The sequence below is a fragment of the Stegostoma tigrinum genome, unplaced genomic scaffold (genome assembly GCF_030684315.1).
Source record: "Stegostoma tigrinum isolate sSteTig4 unplaced genomic scaffold, sSteTig4.hap1 scaffold_124, whole genome shotgun sequence".
NCBI classification, from domain to species: domain Eukaryota; kingdom Metazoa; phylum Chordata; class Chondrichthyes; order Orectolobiformes; family Stegostomatidae; genus Stegostoma; species Stegostoma tigrinum.
In genome coordinates this window covers 3,921-26,209 of record NW_026728073.1, presented here as the reverse complement: position 1 = coordinate 26,209, position 22,289 = coordinate 3,921, and positions in this window count along the sequence as shown.

Sequence of the window (22,289 nt, the reverse complement as noted above, 5' to 3'; positions counted from 1 at the left end):
TTCTGCGCCGCACACAGTGCTGTAATACTTCCGGACTGCCCTGTAATTGTGTGGCACTCCCTTAATTTTGACCCCCTGCCTCAGTGTTCACCTCTGAAAATAATGCACTCCTACAGATCTGGCCCTCTGATGCTACTGCAATAACTTAGTTTTTATCGGCTCGTCACGTGGTTAGCTTCAATGCTGATGCCATTACACAGAGGCAGTTTCTCAGAACTGACCTTCTAACAATGGCACTCCCTTCGGACTGTCAGATACAGCCACACTACCTCCGTTTTGACCCTCTCATCACGTGGCAGTCCCTCAATTCTGAACTCCTCACAATGAGTCGCTAACTCAGTATTGACCCTCTGACAAAGAGGCACTCCCTTAGGGCTGACCTTGCACCAATCAGATACTGCCTCACACCAAACCCTCTCGAATAATGAGGCACTGCTTCAGCACAGACCCTCTGACAAAGACGCACTGCCTCAGAACTGACTTTCCAGCTATGGCGACCGGCCAGGCCACAAAACGGACCTGCTGACAATGAGGCACTTCCTACCATCTCGAATCATGTGGCATATCTCTAATCCTGTGGCCCTCTCTCAGTTCTGACGCCATTGCATTGAGGCATTCCATCTTCGTTGATCCTCTGAACTCCCTCAAGACTGACCATCCACCGTTGATGCATTACCTCAGATCTGACCCACTGACAGTCCTACAATCTGTCACCATTCCATGTAGCATTCCAGCAATTCTGACCCCATTTCAATGAGACGCTGTTTCAGATGGTCACTCTGAAAACGAAGCGCATTCTCAGGACTAAATCTCTGAAACTAAAGCACTTCCTCAGTACTAACTCTCTGGCAGGCAAGTATTGGAGGTTAGGTTAGGGCTGAGGTTAGACTTGGAGCTTAGGCGAGGGTTGGGGTTGAGGCTAAGCGTTAATTGGGGCTGTGTGTTACGGTTCATTTTAGGGCTGAGGCCATAGCTAGTGGTAGGGCTGAGGCTCACTTTAGGGCTGAGACTAGATGTTCGGTCTGAGGATCAGCATTAGGGCTGAGGGTAGGGAGGGTTTACGCTAAGGATAGGGTTAGGGCTAGAGTTAATGCTGAGGTGAGGGTTAGCCTGAGGCAAGCGTTTGTATGGGTTTAGGGCTGAGGCTGGGTTTAGAGTCAGGGTTCGGGCAAAGAGACGCTGCCTCAGAACTGACCTGCTGACAATTAGCCAGTACCTTAGGTACTGATGAGCTAATAAAAAGGCCCGCTCTCAGCACTGACACTGCAGCAAAGAAGTCTAGCCTCACAACTAACTCACAAAGGGCTCATAATTGAGGAAGTGCCGAATGATGAAAGGGTGCAGACTGAGGTGTTGCTCAACTGTCAGAGGGTCAGAACTAAGGTATTGCGTCATTATCAGATGGTCAATACTGCAGCAGTGGCCCACTGTCATAGGGTCAGAAAGGTCATACTGAGGTCTTGCAAGATAGGGTCAGAACTGTTGGTGTGATTCATTATCAGAGGGTCGGCACTGAGGCATTGAAGCATTGACAGAGGATCAACACACTGTCTGTATTGAATATGTGGCAATAATGTTCTGACTCCATAACATCAAGGCACTGCCTCAAAACTGACCCTTAATACTGACCCTCGCACAGTGCTGCATTGCCTCAGTCGTGATGCTGCATTCGTGTGGTACTAGCAGTTCCAACCCCACGAATAGGATGGGCTGAAGGGTAAAATTTCTTGATATTTGAGAAATGGTTGACTTTGAATGAGTCCTGTCAGCATTCCTGTTTTACAGTTAGTTTTATTTCTGCAACTGGTTTTTTACTTTGCCAAGTCGTTTGTTACACCGGAGCAGAGGGAGCATTTTGTTCCTCGGCAATGGACGTCATCTCGGAATGAGACCGCGAACGGTGCCAGGAACAACCTCAGCCTCCAGGCCAGCCGTTGATCGAGGGGTCCCTCACGGCCACAAGAACATGAGGCTTATTCTTTTTTACTCTCTACTTGTTATTCTTTTTAATTACTCTTTCTCCATCTTTTATTTCCTCAATAAATGTTCATCTTTCAGAAAATTGGCAAGCATTCCTTTAACTGCACTTGATAGAATCACTAAAGAACCACTTCGATGCACGCTGTCATCAAAAACACACCATTATTATGAGGCACTGCCTCAGCATTGATCCTCTGACAATATCGCACTCCCACAGATTTGACCCTTTGACAACGAAGCAAGGCCTCAGTATTGAAGCTCTGACAATGCTTCAATCCCTCAGTTCTGACCATCTGACAAGGAGGCACCTTTATTTCTGACCCTCTCACAGTAGCAATATCTCAGGACTGACCTTCTATTTGTATGGCATTGCCTCACCTTAGAATGAGGCGCTGCCTCAGTCTTGACCTTCTGACAATAATGCACTCCCACAGTTCGGACTCTCTCATATTGCTGCATTTCCTCAATGCTGACACTAAAAATGTGTGGCAGATCTTTAGTGCTGATCCTTTTACAAGGAAGCATTGTCTCAGTATTGACCATCTGACAATGATGAACTCTCACAGGGGTCAGGACTGAACCCCTGTCAATGAGGCACTTCTTCAGTGCCCGCACTCATTATTCGCCTTCTGACAAAGCTTCAATACCTCAGTACTGACCCTCTCACAGGGCCGATCTTCTGTCAAATCTAGAGAATTAATACAGAGGAGGTGTCTCTTATTAGAGGGTCTGCCTGAACTCTTGGTTGAAGTGTTCAATAAATTGTGACAACCTGAAAGAAGTCATTCTTCCCTGAATTAGTAGGGAACCAATTTGAAAATGTGGCCTCTGGTCGTAAAATCTTTCACAAATGGGAGTAATCTCTACGGATATACACCATCAAGCCTCTTAAGAATCTTAAATGTCGAAAAACTAAGTTTTTTTTCAATCTTATAAACTCCAATGAATGTAGCCCAACTTTCCTAAGCATAGCAATCCCCTCCGCCATTTCCGAAATCAACCCAGTCAACATGAGGTGTTCGGCCTCCGCAGCACTCGCTCTGTGGCCGTACCATCCTGCTGCTACGACTCTACTTCTATTTACGATGCAGTCCTCCGTCCATCTGAACATACTACCCTTGAACACATGGGCTCTTTTCTTTTGAGACACCTTACGAGCTGTACCTTATCAAATGCTTTGTTGAAATCTCAATGTACGACATCAACTGGTGGTCCTTCATCAGTAATGTTTGTTTACTTCTCAAAGCACTGTAGCAAGTTTGTCAAGTATTATTTCCCCTTGATAAAAGGATGTTAACTCTGTAGGATGTTATGGCACACTCAGTACCCTGTTAGCTCATCTTTCATTGCCGGCATGAACATCTACCCAGGTTGACCTAAATTGGCAATACTTGGTTACTATTTTGTCCAAGTATCTTTGTAATAATGGTGTTATGTTCACAATCTTTCAATCCTCTGAGAATTTTCCACAATCTAAGGATTCTTGGAAGATTATCATCAGTGCCTCCATTGTATCTGTAGCTGCGTTCTTCAACATGAGAGGATACAACTCATCACACCCCTTGGATATTTTCTCTACTGATTGGAGTCATGTTTGAAATTCTGTGCAGTGACATTCACTTTTAACAGTTTGCTAAATACTACCAGGAACGGAAATTGTGATCCAGCTGCAACTAAACTAAAGCTTTCAGCACAGAAGGAAGTGTTTCAATTCATTTTGAACCTATTAACTCCTGAAAAGGGCAATACGATTTGCCTCAGTCCGTAAATGTTCTTTCTCCAACATCCTGAGATGCATTATCCGTATTTCTTCAAATTTACCACAGAATCTGTTTCACTCACCCTTTCAGCAACACGCATGACAACAAATCGGCATTTTTAGTCCCCCTGTAGCCTCCGTTGCACACGTGCATTGTTAGATGATTATTTATTTGTGTGCCTGCTTTTTTGCTCGAATGGAGAAAGGTAAATTTCTGTTCTTTTGTCATCAGAACTATTGCCTCCTCACTCTCATCTTCCTTGTTTTATCCTGTGCTGGAATATTTAATTTGTTGACTTATCTGAAATATGTTGTTGAATGGATCGGGTTTTGTAACATTGCATTCCCCAGAGACCACCTACCCGTCCTGTTGCTTGTTCTAACAGTTATTATCTCGCAGAGTGGAAAATGCAGTTTGAAAGCAATGGAACGTTATCGATGAAGAAGTTGATGCATAAATTGCTGCTATCTTCTAAACTACAAACTCACCTTCAATTCTTTCTCGGTCAGAGCATTATGCCGGCGCAAATGAATCGTGTTCTCAAAGGGACTTCCAAAACCATGGAATTGAATTTGCATATTGATTTCTTCTTCCCTCTTCAGAAATGCAAAGTAGTATCGTGATGAAGCTTCCAAGGCGATGATTGTGTCCTTCAATGAACGGAAAAGTGACTTTTAGATTCATGGAAATATTTCACTACTTCTATAGACATGAAAGGCAAACATTCTCCCTGCATATGACCCAGTCTCATTTTATCGTATCTTTCTGATTTTACACGCCATGGGATAATCATTGCAGTGTAACAGAAATGTTGATCATGGAAATTTATCACTGTTTTCATAAATAATGGCAAATTTTCAACATCTTGCAATTGTATGAAGGCTCAGTCTCATCACCCCTCGCCTGCTGCACAAAGGCATTCTTACACTGCTTTGAATGTTAGGGCTCAAACAAAACACAATCATGACACAAATGCATCAACACACTACTTTCAATTGGATCTGATATCCTTGCCAGGCACTGGAGGGGTTGTGGAGACTGGTGAGTGGATAAAGTCGTTCCTCTGTTCAAGCAGGAAAACAGGGACTTTGCAGGAAACTACAGACTGGTGAGTGTCTCATGTCTCAAAAGTATGGGCTAATAAGGGACAGCCAGCATGGCATTATGCGGGGCAGGTTATGTCTTACCAAGTCAGTTGAAGTTTTCACGGAGGTGACAAGGGTGATCAATTCGGGTAGAACAGTTGATAACATATACATGGATTTTACAAACGTTTTCAACAAGGTTCCTCATGGTATGCTCATCCAGAAGATTAGGATCCATGAGATCCATGGTGACTTGGCCTGCCCATATAAGGCAGACGGTAGCGGTGGAAGGCTAACAAAGATAACACAGTGCAGGGCTGGAGGAACACAGCAGGCCAGGCAGCATCAATGTCAGCTTTCCTGTTCCTCTGATGCTGCCTGACCTGCTGCGTTCCTCCAGCTCCACACTTGGTTAACTCTGATTCCAGCATCTACAGTTCTTGCCGTCTCAGTGGTGGAAAGCTGTTTTTCTGGCTGCAGCTCAGTGACGAGTGGTGTTCCGCATCGATGTGACTTCTGCTGTTTGTGATATATGTAAATGACTTGGTGGCAAATGTACACGGGGGATTAGTAAGTTTGCAGATGATACAAGGACCAATGGACTTGTGGACAGCATGGAAGGTTGTCAAAGGACACAGCAAGATACAGACCAATTGCAAACTCGAGCGGAGAAATGGCCGAGGGAATTTAATCTGGGCAGGCATGAGGTGTTGCATTTTCGGAGACCAAGTGTTAAGGAAAGGGATACACAGTTAATGGCAGGACCCCAAACAGCAGTGAAGTCCAGAGGGATCTTGGGGTCCTAGACCATAACTCCCTGACAGTAGCCACACAAGTAGATAGGGTGGTCAAGAAGGCATATCGCATGCTTGCCTTTATGCTGAGGGAAACTCAGTGCAAGAGTCAGGATTGCAGCTTTACAAGACTTTGTTGAGACCACACAGAGTATTGCATTCAATTCTGGCCGCCACATTACACTAAGCATGTGCAGGCTTTGGACAGGGTGCAGAAGAGATTTACCAGCATGCTGACTGGAATAGAGGGTATGAACGAGAAGGAGGAGCTGGAAAAACTCTTCGTTTTCTCTGGAGCAGTAGAAGCTGAGAGCAGGCTTGATAGAAGTCTATAAAATTAGGAGATACATAAATACAGCTAACGGTCAGAAAATTTCTCCCCCGGAGTTCAAGTGTCCACTATTAGGGGGCATGCATTTAAGCTGAGGGGGGGGGGGGGGGGGGGAGTTCAAAAGAGATGTGAGGGGCAAATATTTCACACTGAGCATGTTAAAAGTGTGGAATACATTGCCCGGGGTGGTAGTGGATGCAGATACGATGAAAGCATTTAAAAGGGTCTTTTAGTTAAGTGCACGAATATGCAAGGAATGGAGGACTATGGATCAAGGACAGGCAGAAGGGATTTTTTCCTTTGTTGTCATGTTTGGCCCAACATGGTGGGCCAAAGGACACATTCCTGTTGCTGTCGTGTTCCAAGTTTTATGCTCACTTGTATCATGAGTACAAAAAGTAGGATTGGGAAGAATTTTTGAGAAATGTTTGAGAACATTATTTCATGTAAGGACAAACGGGATAAGGATTAGGTGACACAGCACAAACAGATTTTGGAGCCCATGATGAATCATAGGGACCTCACAAGCACCAATGATCAGAGGGATCTCAGGATCTTGATGTGTATTCCTGTTGATCCCCCAATGTAATGGACGAGGTCGTTGAAGTGGTTTGGAAGGCACATTGGATACTTGTCTTTTTTAGACTTAATATTAAGTGATAGAGTTTCAGAAGAGGCAGGGTATGTACAAAATGTTGGTTCGACCCAACAGTGAAGTCAACGATGAGAAAATACAGTGAGACTTGGACAACGATCAGGCTTGGCCTGATAAAGGATAAGTTACATTTGCACCATACAAGTGCTAAGCAGCAATCAGCTCCAACAAGAGAGAATATGACCATATCCAAAAAATTCCATGTCCTTACACTCACATCATCCTTCCATTTATTTTTTTTTTTAAATGTGCAAGTGCTATGGAAGCCATGCAAGGCTACGGGCCAGGTGTTGGAAATCAGGTTAGAACAATTCAGTGCTTGTCCTTGACTGTCACAGAATCCGTGAGCTGAAGAATGTATTTCTCCTGTATTGCAGACTACTGAGGTGCTTGGCTATCCACTAAACCAAGGTTAACACTGATCTAAAACTAAACTGGGTCAGTGAAATAACCAGCAGTAGCCAGGTCCATGGTACAAACCACCCTGCTGTGGGACAGGGTAAGGCAAATCCAACTGAGCGAGCGTGGTTGGAGACTCATTCATTGGGGGCATAGATTCTGTCGCCACATTTGAGACACCAGGGCTGTGTGTTGCTTCCCTGGTGCCAAGGTCAAGGACATCTCTGAGTGGTTGCAACAAATTCTTAAGGTGGAGGGTGAGCAGCCCAAGGCCACCGTGCACGTTGGTACCAATGGCATAGGCAGAAAGAGGGAAGACATCCTGCGGACTATGGACAAGGAGTTAGCAAACAGGCTGAAAGTCAGGACCCAGAGGGTAATAATTTATGGGTTGCCACGAGTGTCACATGTTAGAGAGTTGTCATAGAAAGATAGGTGAGATGAATGCATGGTTAAGGAGCTGGCACAGGGGGCAGGGTTTCCGGCTCATGGATAATTGGGACCGTTTCTGAGCAAGGGGTGACCTGCGCAAGAGGGATGGGAGGCAAGACGCTGTGAGCGGGACAGGACAGAGGGGACAAGTCGTTGTGAGCGGGTTACGACGGAGGGGACAAGTGCCTGTGAGCAGATCAGGAAGGAGGGGCAAGTCGCTGTCAGCGGGACTGGGCTGCGGGGGGCCAAGTCGCTGTGAACGCGACAGGACTGCAGGGGGCAAATCGCTGTGAGCGGGACAGGGATGTGGGGGCCAGTCCCCGTGAGCGGGACAGGGCTGCGGGGGCCAGTCCCTGTCAGCGGGACAGGGCTGCGGGGGGCAAATCGCTGTGAGCGGGATAGGGCTGTGAGGGCCAGTCCCTGTGAGCGGGTCAGGACTGAGGGAGCAAGTCCCCGTGAGCAGGACAGGGCTGCGTGGGCCGGTACGTGTGAGCCGGTCAGGACTGAGGGGGCACATTGCTGTCAGCTGGACAGGGCTGCTGGGGCAAATCGCTGTCAGGGGGGCCGGGCTGCGGGGGCAAGTCGCTGTCAGGGGGACCGGGCTGCGGGGGCAAGTCGCTGTCAGGGGGACCGGGCTGCGGGGGCAAGTCGCTGTCAGGGGGACCGGGCTGCGGGGGCAAGTCGCTGTCAGGGGGACCGGGCTGCGGGGGCAAGTCGCTGTCAGGGGGACCGGGCTGCGGGGGCAAGTCGCTGTCAGGGGGACCGGGCTGCGGGGGCAAGTCGCTGTCAGGGGGACCGGGCTGCGGGGGCAAGTCGCTGTCAGGGGGACCGGGCTGCGGGGGCAAGTCGCTGTGAGCCAGTCAGGACGGAGGGGGCAAGTCGCTGTGAGCGGGTCAGGGCTGAGGGGCAAATCGCTGTGAGCAGGACAGGACTGCAGGGGGCCAGTCCCAGTGAGCGGATCAGGACTGCAGGGGGCCAGTCCGTGTGAGCGGGTCAGGGATGCGGGGGGGGGAGTCACTGTTAGCGGGTCTGGACTGCAGGGGGCCATTCCCTGTGAGCGGGTCTGGGCTGCGGGGCCAGTCCCTGTCAGCGGGACAGGACTGAGGGGGCAAATCACTGTCAGCCGGACAGGGCTGCAGGGGCAAATCGCTGTCAGCGGGTCAGAGCTGCTGGGGACAGTCCCTGTCAGCGGGTCAAGGTGCGGGGGCAAGACCCTGTGAGCGGTTCAGGGCTGCGGTGGCAAATAGCTGTCAGCGGGTCAGGGGTGCGGGGGACAGTCCCTGTGAGCGGGACAGGGCTGGGGGGCCAGTCCCTGTGAGCGGGTCAGGGCTGGGGGGGGCCAGTCCCTGTGCGCGGGTCAGGGCTGGGGGGGGACAGTCCCTGTGAGCGGGCCAGGGCTGCAGGGGCAACTGGCTCTGAGTGCGTCAGGAGAGAGGGCGCAAGTCGCCGTGAGCGAGTCAGGACGGAAAGGGCAAGTCGCCGTGGACGGGTGAAGACTGCAGGGACAAGAGGCTGTGAGGGGTCAGGACAGCAGTGGCAAGAGGCTGGGGACGGGTAATGACAGATGAGGCAAGTTGCTGTCAGTTGCTAAGTACTGCAGGGGCAAGTGGCTGTGTGCGGGTGAGGACGGAAGGGGGCAAGTGGCTGTCTGCGGGTGAGGACGGAGGGGGCAAGTGGCTGTGAGGAGGGGGGGTGGCGGAGGGTGGGGGGAATAGGAGGTGGAGCAGGAGGGTGGGGGAAACGAGGAGTAGGAGGAAGGGTGGGGGGGAAGGAGGAGGGTGGGGCGGGAAGAAGGAGGAGGGGGGTGGGGCGGGAAGAAGGAGCAAGAGGGTGGGACGGGAAGAAGGAGGAAGAGGGTGGGGGGAGAAGGAGGGGGTGGAAGAGGGTGGGGGTGAGAGGGGAGCATGGTGGGGGGAGGAGGAGGAGGAGGGTGGGGGGAGGAGGAGGAGGAGGGTGGGGGGAGGAGGAGGAGGAGGAGGAGGAGAGTGGGGGGAGAGGAGGAGGAGGAGGAGGAGAGTGGGGGAGAGGAGGAGGAGGAGGAGGAGAGTGGGGGGAGTGGAGGAGGAGGAGGAGGAGGATGTGGGGAGTGGAGGAGGGGGAGGGGAGTGGAGGAGGAGGAGGAGGAGGAGGGTGGGGGGAGTGGAGGAAGAGCAAGTGGAGTAAGAGGAGGAGGAGGAGGAGGAGGAGGAGGGTGGGGGGAGTGGAGGAGGTGGAGGAGGAGGAGGAGGAGGAGGAGGGTGGGGGGAGTGGAGGAGTGGAGGAGTAGGAGGAGGAGGAGGAGGAGGAGGGAGAGGGAGAGGGAGAGGGAGAGGGAGAGGGAGAGGGAGAGGGAGAGGGTAAGGAGGAGGGTGGTCGGGGGGAGGAGGAGGAGGCGGGGGGGAGAGATAATGGGAACTGCAGACGCTGGAGAATCCAGTTTAACAAAGTGTGGAGCTGGATGAACACAACAGGCCAAGCAGCATCTCAGGAGCACAAAAGCTGACGTTTCGGGCCCAGACCCTCTATCACAGACGGGGATGGGGTGGGGGAACTGGAATAAATAGGGACAGAGGGGGAGGCGGACCGAAGATGGAGAGAAAACAAGCTTCAAAATCTCCCCTTCCCCCACTGCATCCCCAAACCAGCTCAGCTCGTCCCCTCCCCCCACTGCATCCCAAAACCAGCTCGGCTCGTCCCCTCCCCCAACTGCATCCCAAACCTCTTCTTCCTCTCACCCATCCCTCTGTCCCACCTCAAGCCACACCTCCATTTCCTACCTCTGCCTCATCCTGCCTCCTTGACCTATCCATCTTCCCTGGACTGACCTATCCTCACCCGACCTCACCTATACTCTCCTCTCTACCTATCTTGTTTTCTCTCCTTGTTCGGTCCGCCTCTCCCTCTCTCCCTATTTATTCCAGTTCCCTTTCCCCAACCCCGTCTCTCAAGAAGGGTCTAGGCCCGAAACGTCAGCTTTTTGCTCCTGAGATGCTGCTTGGCCTGCTGTGTTCATCCAGCTCCACACTTGGTTCACGTGGATTCTCCAGCATCTGCAGTTCCTCATATCTCTCCTCCTCCTCAACTCCTCCATTGCCCCCCAGCCCACTCCTCCTCCTTCCACCCCACCCTCCTCCTGCTCCATGATAACAAAGGAGGAGCAAGAGGAGGGTTGGGGGGGAAGAAGGAGGGAGGGGGGGAAATGAGGAGGAGGGTAGGGGGTGGAAGGAGAAGGGTGGTAGGGGGGGGAAGGAGGGGGGTTGGGGGGGAAAGGAGGAGGAGGAGGGGTGGGGGAATGAGGAGGAGGAGGAAGGTGGGGGGTGGAAGGAGGAGGAGGGTAGGGGGTGGAAGGAGGAGGAGGGGAGTAGGGGGTGGAAGGAGGAGGAGGGGAGTAGGGGGTGGGAGTAGGGGGTGGAAGGAGGAGGAGGGTCGGGGAAAGGGGGGTTGGGGGGGAAAGGAGGAGTGTTGGGGGGAGAAAGGAGGGGGGTTGGTGGGGAAAGGAAGAGGAGGGTGGGGGGAAAGGAAGAAGAGGGTGGGGGGAAAGGAGGAGAAGGGTGGGGGTGGAAGGAGGAGGAGGGTGGGGGGTGGAAGGAGGAGGAGGGTAGGGGCTGGAAGGAGGAGGAGGATAGGGGGTGGAAGGAGGAGGGGAGAAGGGGGTGGAAGGAGGAGGAGGGTGGGCGGGAGGAAGAGGAGGGTGGGGGCAAAGGAGGTTGTGGAGGAGGGTGGTGGGGAAAGGAAGAGGAGGGTGGGAGGGCGGAAGGAGGAGGAGGGTGGGGGGGTGGAACGAGGAGGAGGGTGGGGGGTGGAACGAGGAGGAGGGTGGGGGGGTGGAAAGAGGAGGGGAGTCGGGGGTGGAAGGAGGAGGGGGGTTGGGGGGAGGAATAGGAGGGTGGGGGGGAAGGAGGAGGAGGGTGGCGAGGGGGGAGGTGGAGGGTGGGGGCAAAGGAGGCTGTGGAGGAGGGTGGTGGGGAAAGGAAGACTAGGTTGGGGGTGGAAGTAGGAGGAGGGTGGGGGGGCGGAATGAGGAGTGTGTTGGGGGGGGAATGGAGGAAGAGGGTCGGGGGGGAGAAGGAGAAGGAGGGTGGGGTGTTTGAGAGCGGGTCAGGACTGCAGGGGGCAGTCGCAGTGAGCAGGTCAGGAATGAGGGGGCAAGAAGCTGTGAGCGGGTCGGGACAGAGGAGGCAAGTCGCTGTGAGCGCGTCGGGGCTGCGGGGGGCAAGTCGCTGTGAGCGGGACGGGGCTGCGGGGGACAGTCCCTGTGAGCGGGTGAGGGCTGCGGGGGACAGTCCCTGTGAGCGGGTCGGGGCTGCGGGGGACAGTCCCTGTGAGCGGGTCGGGGCTGCGGGGGACAGTCCCTGTGAGCGGGTCGGGGCTGCGGGGGACAGTCCCTGTGAGCGGGTCGGGGCTGCGGGGGACAGTCCCTGTGAGCGGGTCGGGGCTGCGGGGGACAGTCCCTGTGAGCGGGTCGGGGCTGCGGGGGACAGTCCCTGTGAGCGGGTCGGGGCTGCGGGGGACAGTCCCTGTGAGCGGGTCGGGACAGAGGGGGCAAGTCGCTGTGAGCGGGTCGGGACAGCGGGGGCAAGTCGCTGTGAGCGCGTCGGGGCTGCGGGGGCAAGTCGCTGTGAGCGCGTCGGGGCTGCGGGGGCAAGTCGCTGTGAGCGCGTCGGGGCTGCGGGGGACAGTCCCTGTGAGCGGGTCGGGGCTGCGGGGGACAGTCCCTGTGAGCGGGTCGGGACAGAGGGGGCAAGTCGCTGTGAGCGCGTCGGGACAGCGGGGGCAAGTCCCTGTGAGCGCGTCGGGGCTGCGGGGGGCAAGTCCCTGTGAGCGCGTCGGGGCTGCGGGGGGCAAGTCCCTGTGAGCGCGTCGGGGCTGCGGGGGGCAAGTCCCTGTGAGCGCGTCGGGGCTGCGGGGGGCAAGTCCCTGTGAGCGCGTCGGGGCTGCGGGGGGCAAGTCCCTGTGAGCGCGTCGGGGCTGCGGGGGGCAAGTCCCTGTGAGCGCGTCGGGGCTGCGGGGGGCAAGTCCCTGTGAGCGCGTCGGGGCTGCGGGGGGCAAGTCCCTGTGAGCGCGTCGGGGCTGCGGGGGGCAAGTCCCTGTGAGCGCGTCGGGGCTGCGGGGGCAAGTCGCTGTGAGCGCGTCGGGGCTGCGGGGGACAGTCCCTGTGAGCGGGTCGGGGCTGCGGGGGACAGTCGCTGTGAGCGCGTCGGGACAGCGGGGGCAAGTCCCTGTGAGCGCGTCGGGGCTGCGGGGGGCAAGTCCCTGTGAGCGCGTCGGGGCTGCGGGGGGCAAGTCCCTGTGAGCGCGTCGGGGCTGCGGGGGGCAAGTCCCTGTGAGCGCGTCGGGGCTGCGGGGGGCAAGTCCCTGTGAGCGCGTCGGGGCTGCGGGGGGCAAGTCCCTGTGAGCGCGTCGGGGCTGCGGGGGGCAAGTCCCTGTGAGCGCGTCGGGGCTGCGGGGGGCAAGTCCCTGTGAGCGCGTCGGGGCTGCGGGGGGCAAGTCCCTGTGAGCGCGTCGGGGCTGCGGGGGGCAAGTCCCTGTGAGCGCGTCGGGGCTGCGGGGGGCAAGTCCCTGTGAGCGCGTCGGGGCTGCGGGGGGCAAGTCCCTGTGAGCGGGACGGGGCTGCGGGGGACAGTCCCTGTGAGCGGGTCGGGGCTGCGGGGGACAGTCCCTGTGAGCGGGTCGGGACAGAGGGGGCAAGTCGCTGTGAGCGGGTCGGGACAGCGGGGGCAAGTCGCTGTGAGCGCGTCGGGGCTGCGGGGGCAAGTCGCTGTGAGCGCGTCGGGGCTGCGGGGGCAAGTCGCTGTGAGCGCGTCGGGGCTGCGGGGGCAAGTCGCTGTGAGCGCGTCGGGGCTGCGGGGGACAGTCCCTGTGAGCGGGTCGGGACAGAGGGGGCAAGTCGCTGTGAGCGCGTCGGGACAGCGGGGGCAAGTCGCTGTGAGCGCGTCGGGGCTGCGGGGGCAAGTCGCTGTGAGCGCGTCGGGGCTGCGGGGGCAAGTCGCTGTGAGCGCGTCGGGGCTGCGGGGGGCAAGTCCCTGTGAGCGCGTCGGGGCTGCGGGGGACAGTCCCTGTGAGCGGGTCGGGGCTGCGGGGGACAGTCCCTGTGAGCGGGTCGGGGCTGCGGGGGACAGTCCCTGTGAGCGGGTCGGGGCTGCGGGGGACAGTCCCTGTGAGCGGGTCGGGGCTGCGGGGGCAAGTCGCTGTGAGCGGGTCGGGACAGCGGGGGCAAGTCGCTGTGAGCGCGTCGGGGCTGCGGGGGCAAGTCGCTGTGAGCGCGTCGGGGCTGCGGGGGCAAGTCGCTGTGAGCGCGTCGGGGCTGCGGGGGACAGTCCCTGTGAGCGGGTCGGGGCTGCGGGGGACAGTCCCTGTGAGCGGGTCGGGACAGAGGGGGCAAGTCGCTGTGAGCGCGTCGGGACAGCGGGGGCAAGTCCCTGTGAGCGCGTCGGGGCTACGGGGGGCAAGTCCCTGTGAGCGCGTCGGGGCTGCGGGGGGCAAGTCCCTGTGAGCGCGTCGGGGCTGCGGGGGGCAAGTCCCTGTGAGCGCGTCGGGGCTGCGGGGGGCAAGTCCCTGTGAGCGCGTCGGGGCTGCGGGGGGCAAGTCCCTGTGAGCGCGTCGGGGCTGCGGGGGGCAAGTCCCTGTGAGCGCGTCGGGGCTGCGGGGGCAAGTCGCTGTGAGCGCGTCGGGGCTGCGGGGGACAGTCCCTGTGAGCGGGTCGGGGCTGCGGGGGACAGTCGCTGTGAGCGCGTCGGGACAGCGGGGGCAAGTCCCTGTGAGCGCGTCGGGGCTGCGGGGGACAGTCCCTGTGAGCGGGTCGGGGCTGCGGGGGACAGTCGCTGTGAGCGCGTCGGGACAGCGGGGGCAAGTCCCTGTGAGCGCGTCGGGGCTGCGGGGGGCAAGTCCCTGTGAGCGCGTCGGGGCTGCGGGGGGCAAGTCCCTGTGAGCGCGTCGGGGCTGCGGGGGGCAAGTCCCTGTGAGCGCGTCGGGGCTGCGGGGGGCAAGTCCCTGTGAGCGCGTCGGGGCTGCGGGGGGCAAGTCCCTGTGAGCGCGTCGGGGCTGCGGGGGGCAAGTCCCTGTGAGCGCGTCGGGGCTGCGGGGGGCAAGTCCCTGTGAGCGCGTCGGGGCTGCGGGGGGCAAGTCCCTGTGAGCGCGTCGGGGCTGCGGGGGGCAAGTCCCTGTGAGCGCGTCGGGGCTGCGGGGGGCAAGTCCCTGTGAGCGCGTCGGGGCTGCGGGGGGCAAGTCCCTGTGAGCGGGACGGGGCTGCGGGGGACAGTCCCTGTGAGCGGGTCGGGGCTGCGGGGGACAGTCCCTGTGAGCGGGTCGGGACAGAGGGGGCAAGTCGCTGTGAGCGGGTCGGGACAGCGGGGGCAAGTCGCTGTGAGCGCGTCGGGGCTGCGGGGGCAAGTCGCTGTGAGCGCGTCGGGGCTGCGGGGGCAAGTCGCTGTGAGCGCGTCGGGGCTGCGGGGGCAAGTCGCTGTGAGCGCGTCGGGGCTGCGGGGGACAGTCCCTGTGAGCGGGTCGGGACAGAGGGGGCAAGTCGCTGTGAGCGCGTCGGGACAGCGGGGGCAAGTCGCTGTGAGCGCGTCGGGGCTGCGGGGGCAAGTCGCTGTGAGCGCGTCGGGGCTGCGGGGGCAAGTCGCTGTGAGCGCGTCGGGGCTGCGGGGGCAAGTCGCTGTGAGCGCGTCGGGGCTGCGGGGGGCAAGTCCCTGTGAGCGCGTCGGGGCTGCGGGGGGCAAGTCGCTGTGAGCGCGTCGGGGCTGCGGGGGCAAGTCGCTGTGAGCGCGTCGGGGCTGCGGGGGCAAGTCGCTGTGAGCGCGTCGGGGCTGCGGGGGACAGTCCCTGTGAGCGGGTCGGGACAGAGGGGGCAAGTCGCTGTGAGCGCGTCGGGACAGCGGGGGCAAGTCGCTGTGAGCGCGTCGGGGCTGCGGGGGCAAGTCGCTGTGAGCGCGTCGGGGCTGCGGGGGCAAGTCGCTGTGAGCGCGTCGGGGCTGCGGGGGACAGTCCCTGTGAGCGGGTCGGGGCTGCGGGGGACAGTCCCTGTGAGCGGGTCGGGACAGAGGGGGCAAGTCGCTGTGAGCGCGTCGGGACAGCGGGGGCAAGTCCCTGTGAGCGCGTCGGGGCTGCGGGGGGCAAGTCCCTGTGAGCGCGTCGGGGCTGCGGGGGGCAAGTCCCTGTGAGCGCGTCGGGGCTGCGGGGGCAAGTCGCTGTGAGCGCGTCGGGGCTGCGGGGGACAGTCCCTGTGAGCGGGTCGGGGCTGCGGGGGACAGTCCCTGTGAGCGGGTCGGGACAGCGGGGGCAAGTCGCTGTGAGCGCGTCGGGGCTGCGGGGGACAGTCCCTGTGAGCGGGTCGGGGCTGCGGGGGACAGTCCCTCTGAGCGGGTCGGGACAGAGGGGGCAAGTCGCTGTGAGCGCGTCGGGACAGCGGGGGCAAGTCGCTGTGAGCGCGTCGGGGCTGCGGGGGGCAAGTCCCTGTGAGCGCGTCGGGGCTGCGGGGGGCAAGTCCCTGTGAGCGCGTCGGGGCTGCGGGGGGCAAGTCCCTGTGAGCGCGTCGGGGCTGCGGGGGGCAAGTCCCTGTGAGCGCGTCGGGGCTGCGGGGGGCAAGTCCCTGTGAGCGCGTCGGGGCTGCGGGGGGCAAGTCGCTGTGAGCGCGTCGGGACAGCGGGGGCAAGTCGCTGTGAGCGCGTCGGGGCTGCGGGGGCAAGTCGCTGTGAGCGCGTCGGGGCTGCGGGGGACAGTCCCTGTGAGCGCGTCGGGGCTGCGGGGGCAAGTCGCTGTGAGCGCGTCGGGGCTGCGGGGGCAAGTCGCTGTGAGCGCGTCGGGGCTGCGGGGGCAAGTCGCTGTGAGCGGGTCGGGGCTGCGGGGGACAGTCCCTGTGAGCGGGTCGGGACACGGGGGGCAAGTCGCTGTGAGCGCGTCGGGACAGGGGGGGCAAGTCCCTGTGAGCGCGTCGGGGCTGCGGGGGGCAAGTCCCTGTGAGCGCGTCGGGGCTGCGGGGGGCAAGTCCCTGTGAGCGCGTCGGGGCTGCGGGGGGCAAGTCCCTGTGAGCGCGTCGGGGCTGCGGGGGGCAAGTCCCTGTGAGCGCGTCGGGGCTGCGGGGGGCAAGTCCCTGTGAGCGCGTCGGGGCTGCGGGGGGCAAGTCCCTGTGAGCGCGTCGGGGCTGCGGGGGGCAAGTCCCTGTGAGCGCGTCGGGGCTGCGGGGGGCAAGTCCCTGTGAGCGCGTCGGGGCTGCGGGGGGCAAGTCCCTGTGAGCGCGTCGGGGCTGCGGGGGGCAAGTCCCTGTGAGCGCGTCGGGGCTGCGGGGGGCAAGTCCCTGTGAGCGCGTCGGGGCTGCGGGGGGCAAGTCCCTGTGAGCGCGTCGGGGCTGCGGGGGGCAAGTCCCTGTGAGCGCGTCGGGGCTGCGGGGGGCAAGTCCCTGTGAGCGGGACGGGGCTGCGGGGGACAGTCCCTGTGAGCGGGTCGGGGCTGCGGGGGACAGTCCCTGTGAGCGGGTCGGGACAGAGGGGGCAAGTCGCTGTGAGCGGGTCGGGACAGCGGGGGCAAGTCGCTGTGAGCGCGTCGGGGCTGCGGGGGCAAGTCGCTGTGAGCGCGTCGGGGCTGCGGGGGCAAGTCGCTGTGAGCGCGTCGGGGCTGCGGGGGCAAGTCGCTGTGAGCGCGTCGGGGCTGCGGGGGACAGTCCCTGTGAGCGGGTCGGGACAGAGGGGGCAAGTCGCTGTGAGCGCGTCGGGACAGCGGGGGCAAGTCGCTGTGAGCGCGTCGGGGCTGCGGGGGCAAGTCGCTGTGAGCGCGTCGGGGCTGCGGGGGCAAGTCGCTGTGAGCGCGTCGGGGCTGCGGGGGGCAAGTCCCTGTGAGCGCGTCGGGGCTGCGGGGGACAGTCCCTGTGAGCGGGTCGGGGCTGCGGGGGACAGTCCCTGTGAGCGGGTCGGGGCTGCGGGGGACAGTCCCTGTGAGCGGGTCGGGGCTGCGGGGGACAGTCCCTGTGAGCGGGTCGGGGCTGCGGGGGCAAGTCGCTGTGAGCGGGTCGGGACAGCGGGGGCAAGTCGCTGTGAGCGCGTCGGGGCTGCGGGGGCAAGTCGCTGTGAGCGCGTCGGGGCTGCGGGGGCAAGTCGCTGTGAGCGCGTCGGGGCTGCGGGGGACAGTCCCTGTGAGCGGGTCGGGGCTGCGGGGGACAGTCCCTGTGAGCGGGTCGGGACAGAGGGGGCAAGTCGCTGTGAGCGCGTCGGGACAGCGGGGGCAAGTCCCTGTGAGCGCGTCGGGGCTGCGGGGGGCAAGTCCCTGTGAGCGCGTCGGGGCTGCGGGGGGCAAGTCCCTGTGAGCGCGTCGGGGCTGCGGGGGGGCAAGTCCCTGTGAGCGCGTCGGGGCTGCGGGGGGCAAGTCCCTGTGAGCGCGTCGGGGCTGCGGGGGGCAAGTCCCTGTGAGCGCGTCGGGGCTGCGGGGGGCAAGTCCCTGTGAGCGCGTCGGGGCTGCGGGGGCAAGTCGCTGTGAGCGCGTCGGGGCTGCGGGGGACAGTCCCTGTGAGCGGGTCGGGGCTGCGGGGGACAGTCGCTGTGAGCGCGTCGGGACAGCGGGGGCAAGTCCCTGTGAGCGCGTCGGGGCTGCGGGGGGACAGTCCCTGTGAGCGGGTCGGGGCTGCGGGGGACAGTCGCTGTGAGCGCGTCGGGACAGCGGGAGGCGAGGAGGGGGGTCCCTGTGAGCGCGTCGGGGCTGCGGGGGGCAAGTCCCCCTGTGAGCGCGTCGGGGCTGCGGGGGGCAAGTCCCTGTGAGCGCGTCGGGGCTGCGGGGGGCAAGTCCCTGTGAGCGCGTCGGGGCTGCGGGGGGCAAGTCCCTGTGAGCGCGTCGGGGCTGCGGGGGGCAAGTCCCTGTGAGCGCGTCGGGGCTGCGGGGGGCAAGTCCCTGTGAGCGCGTCGGGGCTGCGGGGGGCAAGTCCCTGTGAGCGCGTCGGGGCTGCGGGGGGCAAGTCCCTGTGAGCGCGTCGGGGCTGCGGGGGGCAAGTCCCTGTGAGCGCGTCGGGGCTGCGGGGGGCAAGTCCCTGTGAGCGGGACGGGGCTGCGGGGGACAGTCCCTGTGAGCGGGTCGGGGCTGCGGGGGACAGTCCCTGTGAGCGGGTCGGGACAGAGGGGGCAAGTCGCTGTGAGCGGGTCGGGACAGCGGGGGCAAGTCGCTGTGAGCGCGTCGGGGCTGCGGGGGCAAGTCGCTGTGAGCGCGTCGGGGCTGCGGGGGCAAGTCGCTGTGAGCGCGTCGGGGCTGCGGGGGCAAGTCGCTGTGAGCGCGTCGGGGCTGCGGGGGACAGTCCCTGTGAGGCGGGTCGGGACAGAGGGGGCAAGTCGCTGTGAGCGCGTCGGGACAGCGGGGGGCAAGTCGCTGTGAGCGCGTCGGGCTGCGGGGGCAAGTCGCTGTGAGCGCGTCGGGGCTGCGGGGGCAAGTCGCTGTGAGCGCGTCGGGGCTGCGGGGGGCAAGTCCCTTGTGAGCGCGTCGGGGCTGCGGGGGACAGTCCCTGTGAGCGGGTCGGGGCTGCGGGGGACAGTCCCTGTGAGCGGGTCGGGGCTGCGGGGGACAGTCCCTGTGAGCGGGTCGGGGCTGCGGGGGACAGTCCCTGTGAGCGGGTCGGGGCTGCGGGGGCAAGTCGCTGTGAGCGGGTCGGGACAGCGGGGGCAAGTCGCTGTGAGCGCGTCGGGGCTGCGGGGGCAAGTCGCTGTGAGCGCGTCGGGCTGCGGGGGCAAGTCGCTGTGAGCGCGTCGGGGCTGCGGGGGACAGTCCCTGTGAGCGGGTCGGGGCTGCGGGGGACAGTCCCTGTGAGCGGGTCGGGACAGAGGGGGCAAGTCGCTGTGAGCGCGTCGGGGACAGCGGGGGCAAGTCCCTGTGAGCGCGTCGGGGCTGAGGGGGGGGCAAGTCCCTGTGAGCGCGTCGGGGCTGCGGGGGGCAAGTCCCTGTGAGCGCGTCGGGGCTGCGGGGGGCAAGTCCCTGTGAGCGCGTCGGGGCTGCGGGGGGCAAGTCCCTGTGAGCGCGTCGGGGCTGCGGGGGGCAAGTCCCTGTGAGCGCGTCGGGGCTGCGGGGGGCAAGTCCCTGTGAGCGCGTCGGGGCTGCGGGGGGCAAGTCCCTGTGAGCGCGTCGGGGCTGCGGGGGCAAGTCGCTGTGAGCGCGTCGGGGCTGCGGGGGACAGTCCCTGTGAGCGGGTCGGGGCTGCGGGGGACAGTCGCTGTGAGCGCGTCGGGACAGCGGGGGCAAGTCCCTGTGAGCGCGTCGGGGCTGCGGGGGACAGTCCCTGTGAGCGGGTCGGGGCTGCGGGGGGACAGTCGCTGTGGAGCGCGTCGGGACAGCGGGGGCAAGTCCCTGTGAGCGCGTCGGGGCTGCGGGGGGGCAAGTCCCTGTGAGCGCGTCGGGGCTGCGGGGGGCAAGTCCCTGTGAGCGCGTCGGGGCTGCGGGGGGCAAGTCCCTGTGAGCGCGTCGGGGCTGCGGGGGGCAAGTCCCTGTGAGCGCGTCGGGGCTGCGGGGGGCAAGTCCCTGTGAGCGCGTCGGGGCTGCGGGGGGCAAGTCCCTGTGAGCGCGTCGGGGCTGCGGGGGGGCAAGTCCCTGTGAGCGCGTCGGGGCTGCGGGGGGCAAGTCCCTGTGAGCGACGTCGGGGCTGCGGGGGGCAAGTCCCTGTGAGCGCGTCGGGGCTGCGGGGGGGCAAGTCCCTGTGAGCGCGTCGGGGCTGCGGGGGGCAAGTCCCTGTGAGCGCGTCGGGGCTGCGGGGGGCAAGTCCCTGTGAGCGCGTCGGGGCTGCGGGGGGCAAGTCCCTGTGAGCGCGTCGGGGCTGCGGGGGGCAAGTCCCTGTGAGCGCGTCGGGGCTGCGGGGGGCAAGTCCCTGTGAGCGGGACGGGGCTGCGGGGGACAGTCCCTGTGAGCGGGTCGGGGCTGCGGGGGACAGTCCCCTGTGAGCGGGTCGGGACAGAGGGGGCAAGTCGCTGTGAGCGGGTCGGGACAGCGGGGGCAAGTCGCTGTGAGCGCGTCGGTGGCTGCGGGGGCAAGTCGCTGTGAGCGCGTCGGGGCTGCGGGGGCAAGTCGCTGTGAGCGCGTCGGGGCTGCGGTGGCAAGTCGCTGTGGAGCGCGTCGGGGGCTGCGGGGGACAGTCCCATGTGAGCGGGTCGGGACAGAGGGGGCAAGTCGCTGTGAGCGCGTCGGGACAGCGGGGGCAAGTCGCTGTGAGCGCGTCGGGGCTGCGGGGGCAAGTCGCTGTGAGCGCGTCGGGGCTGCGGGGGCAAGTCGCTGTGAGCGCGTCGGGGCTGCGGGGGCAAGTCGCTGTGAGCGCGTCGGGGCTGCGGGGGGCAAGTCGCTGTGAGCGCGTCGGGACAGCGGGGGTCAAGTCGCTGTGAGCGCGTCGGGGCTGCGGGGGCAAGTCGCTGTGAGCGCGTCGGGGCTGCGGGGGCAAGTCGCTGTGAGCGCGTCGGGGCTGCGGGGGGACAGTCCCTGTGAGCGGGTCGGGGCCTGCGGGGGACAGTCCCTGTGAGCGGGTCGGGACAGAGGGGGCAAGTCGCTGTGAGCGCGTCGGGACAGCGGGGGCAAGTCCCTGTGAGCGCGTCGGGGCTGCGGGGGCAAGTCCCTGTGAGCGCGTCGGGGCTGCGGGGGGACAGTCCCTGTGAGCGGGTCGGGGCTGCGGGGGACAGTCCCTGTGAGCGGGTCGGGGCTGCGGGGGCAAGTCGCTGTGAGCGCGTCGGGGCTGCGGGGGACAGTCCCTGTGAGCGGGTCGGGGCTGCGGGGGACAGTCCCTCTGAGCGGGTCGGGACAGAGGGGGCAAGTCGCTGTGAGCGCGTCGGGACGCGGGGGCAAGTCGCTGTGAGCGCGTCGGGGCTGCGGGGGGCAAGTCCCTGTGAGCGCGTCGGGGCTGCGGGGGGCAAGTCCCTGTGAGCGCGTCGGGGCCTGCGGGGGGCAAGTCCCTGTGAGCGCGTCGGGGCTGCGGGGGGCAAGTCCCTGTGAGCGCGTCGGGGCTGCGGGGGACAGTCCCTGTGAGCGCGTCGGGGCTGCGGGGGCAAGTCGCTGTGAGCGCGTCGGGGCTGCGGGGGCAAGTCGCTGTGAGCGCGTCGGGGCTGCTGGGGGGCAAGTCGCTGTGAGCGGGTCGTGGGCTGCGGGGGACAGTCCCTGTGAGCGCGTCGGGACTCGGGGGGCAAGTCGCTGTGAGCGCGTCGGGGCTGCGGGGGGCAAGTCCCTGTGAGCGCGTCGGGGCTGCGGGGGGCAAGTCCCTGTGAGCGCGTCGGGCTGCGGGGGGCAAGTCCCTGTGAGCGCGTCGGTGGCTGCGGGGGGCAAGTCCCTGTGAGCGCGTCGGGGCTGCGGGGGGCAAGGTCCCTGTGAGCGCGTCGGGGCTGCGGGGGGGCAAGTCCCTGTGAGCGCTGTCGGGGCTGCGGGGGGCAAGTCCCTGTGAGCGCGTCGGGGCTGCGGGGGGCAAGTCCCTGTGAGCGCGTCGGGGCTGCGGGGGGCAAGTCCCTGTGAGCGCGTCGGGGCTGCGGGGGGCAAGTCCCTGTGAGCGCGTCGGGGCTGCGGGGGGCAAGTCCCTGTGAGCGCGTCGGGGCTGCGGGGGGCAAGTCCCTGTGAGCGCGTCGGGGCTGCGGGGGCAAGTCCCTGTGAGCGCGTCGGGGCTGCGGGGGGCAAGTCCCTGTGAGCGCGTCGGGGCTGCGGGGGGCAAGTCCCTGTGAGCGCGTCGGGGCTGCGGGGGGCAAGTCCCTGTGAGCGCGTCGGGGCTGCGGGGGGCAAGTCCCTGTGAGCGCGTCGGGGCTGCGGGGTGGCAAGTCCCTGTGAGCGCGTCGGGGCTGCGGGGGGCAAGTCCCTGTGAGCGCGTCGGGGCTGCGGGGGGCAAGTCCCTGTGAGCGCGTCGGGGCTGCGGGGGGCAAGTCCCTGTGAGCGCGTCGGGGCTGCGGGGGG